Genomic DNA, 8795 nt, shown 5'->3' on the forward strand with positions numbered 1-8795 from the left:
TGGGACAGATTGGAGGCAGGAGGAAAAGGGGACGACAGAGGATGAGATGTCTGGATGGCGTTACTGGCTCGATGGACGTGAGTTTGAGTGAACTCCGGGAGTTGGTGATGGACAGGGAGGCCTGGTGTGCTGCAATTCTTGGGGTTGCAAAGAGTCGGACACGACTGAGCGACTGAACTGAACTGAACTGAACTGAAGGGCTATAATGTACAACATGATGCTAAATGTAGTTAACACTGCAATATGATATACATATAATATTTATTTTCATATGTATCGAACCTATGAAAGCTTCATATTATATAAATATATAAAAATTGAAAAAAGTAACTCCTAAGAATTCTCATCACAGAAAAAACATTTTTATTTTCTTTTTTTGGTATTTATAGGAGATGATGAATTTTAACTAAACTAATTGTAACAATTATGTCATCATATATATAAGTCAAATCATTATCTTGTACTTCTTATATATATATAGTGCTGTGTGTCAATCATATCTCAGTAAAATTGTAAAAAAAAATTTTTTTAATATTTTCATTTTGTAAGTTTTAAAATACATTATCTGTTTGGTCATTTTACAATGTGCATGTGTTATTTGTTAAAAATTAATAAAATATAAGGGTAGTCTATTGGCTAAGACTCCATCCTGTGAATGCAGGGAGCCCAGGTTCAATCTCTGGTCAGGGAACTAGATCCCACATAACACAAGTAAGAGTTCATGTAACCCAACTAAAAGACCCCATGTGCAGCAACCAAGACCCAGCCAGATAAATAAATAAATATTTAATGAACAAATAACCAAACAGCCTCATGTTACAAAATGAATAAAATGTGTGCATTTATTATGGGGCTTCCCTAATGGCTCAGCAGTAAAGAATCTGCTTGCAATGCAGGAGATGCGGGTTTGATCCCTGGGTTGGGAAGATCGTCTGGAGGAAAGAATGGCAACCCACTTGCTTTCTTGCCAAGAAAATCTCATAGACAGAGGAGCCTGTCAGGCTACATCCATAGGGTCACAAAGAGTCAGACACAACTAAAGTGACTGAGCATGTACACAGGTACATTTATTATACAATAAATTAATATACTATATTATATAACTATATAGTTTTATATATTTACTTATAATACTTGTCTGTATATAATATATATGTACCTTCAAAGAAGAAATAAAACCACATGTTCAGTATAATCACATTTCCTCTATTTTGAGGGAAAGGGAGAAAAAACATTCAAACATATAAATCCAAGATAATTGTTATTAACTTCATGTATTTTCATCATCTTTCCTCATATGCATACTTTTCTCCTGTTTTTTTATTGTATTTGACAAAGAATTTTGCATAAACTAATTAATTTGTATAAATTAACTAACATAACAAACATTTATTGATATTATTCCATAATCTCCATAAAGCCTAATTTTACTGTCTGGAAAATATATCTTGAAGAATTGTGCCATATTTATTAAATCTATATATCATGAGCTAGCATTTAAGTAGATTTCAATTATTCACCATTGTAAACAACATTGCAATAAATATTTGTTTTGCAAAAATATTATTCTTATTTAGCATATTTTTATTAAGATAGATGCCCACTGTATAAATGTATCAGTTTTCACTCTTACAGGTTTTCTTTATCCTATTCCTCACTGTCTAATATAATCTTTCCCTACTGACACATTTTAGCAGGTTGGTCTGTTTTGACATACTTATTATTATCTACCCTTGAAAGTGAAAGTCACTCAGTGGTGTCCGATTCTTTGTGACCCCATGAACTATAAGTCCATGGAATTCTCCAGGCCAGAATACTGGAGTCGGTAGCCTTTCCCTTCTCCAGGGGTCTTTCCAACCCAGGAATAGAACCCAGACAGATTCTTTACCAGCTGAGCCACAAGGGAAGCCCAAGAATACTGGAGTGGCTAGCCTATCCCTTCTCCAGTGGATCTTCCTGACCCAGGAAATGGACCTGGGTCTCCTGCATTGCAGGAGGATTCTTTACCAACTGAACTATGTACCCTGACAGTGTATATATCTATATCTCATCAGTAGTGAATTTCCATATGAAGTGGTTAGTAATCAGTAGAAGACGTTCTAGCCAGGCTATTATGACATGAGGCTAATGGTAAGAGGCTATATACTAGGGGTTTCAGTCTGTAGTATTTCTACTTCACATATCCTGCCGTTATATGTTATATGAAGACTTTTCGAGAGTTCTGAGTGCCCAAGTTCTTTAGATCCTCTTATATAAAATTATGCCCATTGAGAGCATTTAAGATATCATATGAATTTTAAAAATATTTCCCCTTGTTTTTTAAAAAAGCTCTTTTCTTCTTGTTTAAGATAGGAAGACATAGCTCTCACCAACCCTGGAGTCTACCTCTGATAAAATAGCCTAGGGTATATAAACCTCTATGACATCAAGTAGAGAAAATTATGGTGGAGATGCTGAAAAACTGAATAACTCTAATGACTAGGTGACAATTTTTTTTTTTCTGAAAGTTAGGTGGTTTCTAATTCTTTAGTTTCTGCAAACTGAAGAGGACTTAAGTTGTCAGACAGTAGATTAAAAATAATTTATGATGCTAGATGACTATGTGTATTCTGGCATTTATCTCTGGAGAAGATCAAAGAATTGAGTGACATTGCTCCCTCCATTCCCAACCATTTATTTATGTGAATAGGACTTCTCAGCACTCACATCTATAAAAAACAAAGATAGGAATGAAATGCTGTGACTATATGATTCTAGTAATAAGTGATATTTATTCATAGATATATGAGTCAATGAAAGGATAAAAAGACCTCTATTTCATTAAAAGAAGAATTTCCAATAAAATATTACTCATACTTAATGATTGTTAATCAAATTTGAAATATAACATATTGTTTTGATTAATGGTGTACTTAGGACAATTACTGCAACTTGATGTGGAAGATAATTTTAACACTTAACAGTCTTACGGTTACAGGGAACATTTTAAAAATTAAATCTCAATTTATATACATGGTTTATTGTAAGGAAGTATGTTCAGGTGATTGATAAAGTCTTTCAAGCATAAAACACATGAAATAAGGATAAAATTATTCAGAGATAATAGGGTAAAAATTACTAGTTTGAAGAGTAAAAAGAATTTTATTTTATTTAAAGTTGTTCATGTATTTTAAATGAAGTGATGAGTATTTTTTACTATTATTACTGTATTTACATATTATTTGAAAAATTTAAAGCATAATTATTTTAAAATTTTAGTATTACCACCATATGGGACTCATTGGAAAAGACTCTGATGCTGGGAGGGATTGGGGGCAGGAGGAAAAGGGGATGACAGAGGATGAGATGGCTGGATGGCATCACGGACTCGATAGACGTGAGTCTGAGTGAACTCCAGGAGATGGTGATGGACAGGGAGGCCTGGCGTGCTGCGATTCATGGGGTCCCAAAGAGTCGGACACAACTGAGCAACTAAACTGAACTGAACTGAACTGAACCATATGGGAAAAGACTTTAAGTATTTAAATATGTGATGACAAATGTCAGCTTCCAAGTGAAAAGAGAAAGAGTAAGTATATAGTTTTCCTAAATAATTTTATTATTGACTATGCTAAAGCCTTTGACTGTGTGGATTACAATAAACTGTGAAAAATTCTGAAAGAGATGGGTATACCAGACCACCTGACCTGCCTCTTGAGAAATCTGTATGCAGGTCAGGAAGCAACACTTAGAACTGGACATGGAACAACAGACTGGTTTCAAATAGGTAAAGGAGTAGGTCAAGGCTGTATATTGTCACCCTGCTTATTTAACTTCTATGCAGAGTACATCATGAGAGACGCTGGGCTGGAAGAAGCACAAGCTGGAATCAAGATTGCCAGGAGAAATATAAATAACCTCAGATATGCAGATGACACCACCCTTATGGCAGAAAGTGAAGAGGAACTAAAAAGCCTCTTGATGAAATTTAAAGACGAGAGGGAAAAAGTCGGGTTAAAGCTCAACATTCAGAACACGGGGATCACGGCATCTGGTCCCATCACTTCATGGGAAATAGATGGGAAAACAGTAGAACAGTGTCAGACCTTATTTTTGGGGGCTCCAAAATCACTGCAGATGGTGACTGCAGCCATGAAATTAAAAGACGCTTACTCATTGGAAGAAAAGTTATGACCAACCTAGACAGTATATTCCAAAGCAGAGACATTACTTTGCCAACTAAGGTCCATCTAGTTAAGGCTATGGTTTTTCCAGTAGTCATGCATGGATGAGAGAGTTGGACTGTGAAGAAAGCTGAGCGCCAAAGAATTGATGCTTTTGAACTGTGGTGTTGGAGAAGACTCTTGAGAGTCCCTTGGACTGCAAGGAGATAAAACCAGTCCATCCTAAAGGAGATCAGTCCTGGGTGTTCATTGGAAGGACTGATGCTGAAGCTGAAACTCCAATACTTTGGCCACCTGATGCGAAAGTTGACTCATTGGAAAAGACCCAGATGCTGGGAGGAATTAGGGGCAGGAGGAGAAGGGAACAACAAAGGATGAGATGGCTGGATGGCATCACCGACTCAATGGATTATTAGTTTGGGTAAACTCCAGGAGTTGGTGATGGACAGAGAGGCCTGGTGTGCTGCAATTCATGGGGTCACAAGGAGTCGGACACGACTGAGTGACTGAACTGAACTGAACTGAAATTATTTTACGGATACTCTGTAAGCTACATTTATTAAACTTTATGCTTTATCATAACTGCTATTATCAAATAGTATAGACAACAGTCAATTTCACCTCATCCTTGGGATTCACTCCATGCCTGCAATACTATCCATGACTGTATCTCACCCCAAACCTTACCCCATTCAAGGCTCTGGAACCATTCTTGACCTCTACCAAAATGTCTCAGTTAAATAGCACATATTGAGCAAAATTAAAAATCTGCTAAAATTTTCAGTAGGTACTGCAAGTTTACTCCTTAATAAATGACATCCAATTGAGTTCCAATGAGCTCCAAGCAGGTGCCAAGCCAAGCATCTCCTCTGCCAAGAGCTGACTCCTTTATGGTCTCAGTTCAGTTCCATTCAGTCACTCAGTCATGTCCTACTCTTTGCAACCCCATGAATCGCAGCACACCAGGCTTCCCTGTCCATCACCAATTCCCGGAGTTCACTCAGACTCACGTCCACCGAGTCCGTGATGCCATCCAGCCATCTCATCCTCTGTCGTCCTCTTTTCCTCCTGCCCCCAATCCCTCCCAGCATCAGAGTCTTTTCCAATGAGTCAACTCTTTGCATGAGGTGGCCAGAGTACTGGAGTTTCAGCTTCAGCATCAGTCCTTCCAAAGAAATCCCAGGGTTGATCTCCTTCGGAACTGGTTGGATCTCCTTACAGTCCAAGGGACTCTCAAGAGTCTTCTCCAACACCACAGTTCAAAAGCATCAATTCTTTGGCTCTCTGCCTTCTTGACTGTCCAACTTTCACATCCATACATGACCACTGGGAAAACCATAGCCTTGACTAGACTGACCTTAGTCGGCAAAGTAGTCTCTGCTTTTGAATATACTATGTAGGTTCGTCATAACTTTTCTTCCAAGGAGTAAGTGTCTTTTAATTCATGGCTGCAGTCACCATCTGCAGTGATTTTGGAGCCAAAAACATAAAGTCTGACACTGTTTCTACTGTTTCCCCATCTATCTCCCATGAAGTGATGGGACCAGATGCCATGATTTTCATTTTCTGAATGTTGAGCTTTAACCCAACTTTTTCGCTCTCCTCTTTCACTTTCATCAAGAGGCTTTCTAGTTCCTCTTCACTTTCTGCCATAAGGGTGGTGTCATCTGCATATCTGAAGTTATTGATATTTCTCCTGGCAATCTTGACTCCAGCTTGTGTTTTTTCCAGACCACGTTTCTCATGATGTACTCTGCGTATAAGTTAAATAAGCAGGGTGACAATATACAGCCTTGATGTACTCCTTTCCTATTTGGAACCAGTCTGTTGTTCCATGTCCAGTTCTAACTCTGTGGTCTAACCATTGATTTTCCCTGTCACTCCTGTTGCTCACAGCCATGGCTGTGCCAAACACCATGTCTCTAAGTTTCCCAGAAATTTTATGTTCAGAGGGAAAAATTATGTTCTTGTTGTCTTTAGTTTAATATTTCACAAATCAAGCATGTTTGTTACATAAGCTAATTCAGATGTGATTTTTAAAAGTATCTTTTCACTTTAAAATTTTCCTGAGGACTTATGATGCATGTTTGTTACATAAGCTAATTCAGATGTGATTTTTAAAAGTATCTTTTCACTTTAAAATTTTCCTGAGGACTTATGATTTTTCATGTATGGGTTATTTAGACTTGTGTTCTAAGGAATTTTCTTTTTCTAGAATCAAATAATGGATATGATGGGACTGGCACTGACTTGAAAAGATATGTTTAAAATATAATATAGAAGATTGATACAAGTCTAAGAATGGCAGGCTGTGCCACATGTTTTTATTCAAGATAAAGATCTATTAAAATGTTCCTTATAAATTGATCTGCACCTGTGGGCATGCTAAGTCACTTCAGTGGTGTCCAGCTCTTTGTGCCCCTATGGACCACCAGGCTCTTCTGTCCATGGGATTCTCCAGGCAAGAATACTGGAGTGAGTTGCCATGCCCTCCTCCAGGGCATCTTCCTGACTGAGGGATTGAACCCTCATTTCTTATGTCTCCTGCATTGGTAGGTGGGTTCTTTACCACTAGCACCACCCGGGAAGCCCATAAATTGATCTACTAAGAATTTAAAGTACTTTTTAATTACAGTATAATTGACTTATAATATTATATTAATTTGAGGTATACTATATAGTAATTCAATATTTTTATAGATTATACTCTATATAAAGCTGTGATAAAATATTAGCTACACTTCCCATGTTTTATTTTACATCTTGGTTACTTACCTGTTTTATACCTAATAGTTTCTGCTTCTTAATCCTCCTGACACGTTTTTCCTTTCCCTTGACTTTGGCAACCATAAGTCTATTCACTATATCTGTGCATTTGTTTTATTTTGTTATATTTGTTTTACTTTTTAGATTACACATATAACTGGAAAAAAAAAAGGTTTCACTCTCCTTATAAAAAGGAGGAAGTGTTATATTCCCTTCATGTAAATGAAAATGCATCACACCTCAAAACTGGATAGAAACTTCAACCCAGGTATAACTCGATGGATCCAAGAGTGCTTTACAGACTTCTCAGGTTGCAAGAAATTATCTGTAGCACAATCTAGCTGATCTTGATTGCTCTACCTCCTTTTCACTTCTCCAAAATATAACCAGTAAAATATAGTTAAAGCCATGTAATCTGGTTTCAAATTACAGTCACTTTTTAATGCTAAATTTAAAAGATGCTTAAAATCATATTGTTACCCATTTCCACCTACCACATACATCAAGAACTTGAACTCTTTACTTCACACTATAGACTTAACTTTTTTATAAATCTCTTCTTGCATGTCAAATGGGCCCACCAGGGTTCAAAGTATTGGGGATTAAAACCAAATAAAAATAATCCCTGCCTTAAAAAGTTCACAGTCTGTAGGGAGGGTAAATTTATATACCATAAATTTATAATTATAAATTTATAACTGTAAAATGCAAAAAATAAATTTATAAATTATAGTATATTAAATATTTTAGTAAAATAAATAATAATTTCACTTTATTAATTCTGTTCCTCCTACACAGTAATCATTGTACATAGCATGTGACTGCCTATTTCTCTTCTCCCAGCAGTGCCCCAAGGTAGATCTTATTATCTACTACAACTAAATTGAGAAAAAATAAATAAGTAGTCAAGTTGACTTACTGAGTATGTGATTATGGCATAAGAAATAATAAATGTATATAAAATGTATGGTGTAGCTACTGGTACATTTTAAGTGTTTAATAAATGGCAGACATTAGCAGATGCTCTTGTAATACAATCATAAGGCAATCAAAAATGGTGCATGGGAGTCAAAGAGGATTATAAGGAAAGACATTCTAGGAAAGGGGATACCACACTAGGAGCCGGATTTTGGACTGAGGGTCACAGGAATGATAAAGACTAGGGAATGAAATACTTGCCTCCTAACTTCCTCAAAAACACACAGTTAGTTTTCCTCCTGCATTTTTCCACGTACTTTTTCAAGATTTTTCCTAGAAGGATTTTCCTCTTGTACTCACCCACTAATTGTGAGATTTTTCCAGGGGTTAGTCTTCAACTCGCTTTTTTTAAATTATTATTGTCTCTTCTTAAGTAATCTCCTTCATTCACATGACTTAGAATGCTATCTTTATGTAGATGACTCTCAAATTTATAGTATCAAGAGTACCATCACTCTATGCCCCAGAGCCATACACGATTACACATTTTCACTCCCACACGTGTCCATTCAAAGTTGAACACTTGTTCCCTCCTGAATTCTGGAACCTGCATACTTTTTCCTCTCGTTGTCATTAAAGGGCTCTGACATGTATCAGTTGCTGATGCCAGAGAGAGACTTCAAGTCACCTACGACGGCTTCTTTTCCCTAGCCAACACTGAATTCATTTAAAGTCTCATAGGTTCTACTTCCAAAAATGTATTTTGTATCATCTCTACTATCAGCACCACCGTCACCCTTGTCCCAGCCTACAGTAAAAGCTTTCCTCTCAGTATTTCCATGTTTTTGCTTTTCTGCCCTCTCCAGCCAACCTAACCTTCGATCTATCCCTAACACTATAGCCATGATGCTTTTTTAAAAATCCGTAATTGTGATCCTATCACTGTTT

This window comes from Ovis canadensis, chromosome 6, assembly GCF_042477335.2.
Source record: "Ovis canadensis isolate MfBH-ARS-UI-01 breed Bighorn chromosome 6, ARS-UI_OviCan_v2, whole genome shotgun sequence".
Taxonomy (NCBI): Eukaryota; Metazoa; Chordata; class Mammalia; order Artiodactyla; family Bovidae; genus Ovis; species Ovis canadensis.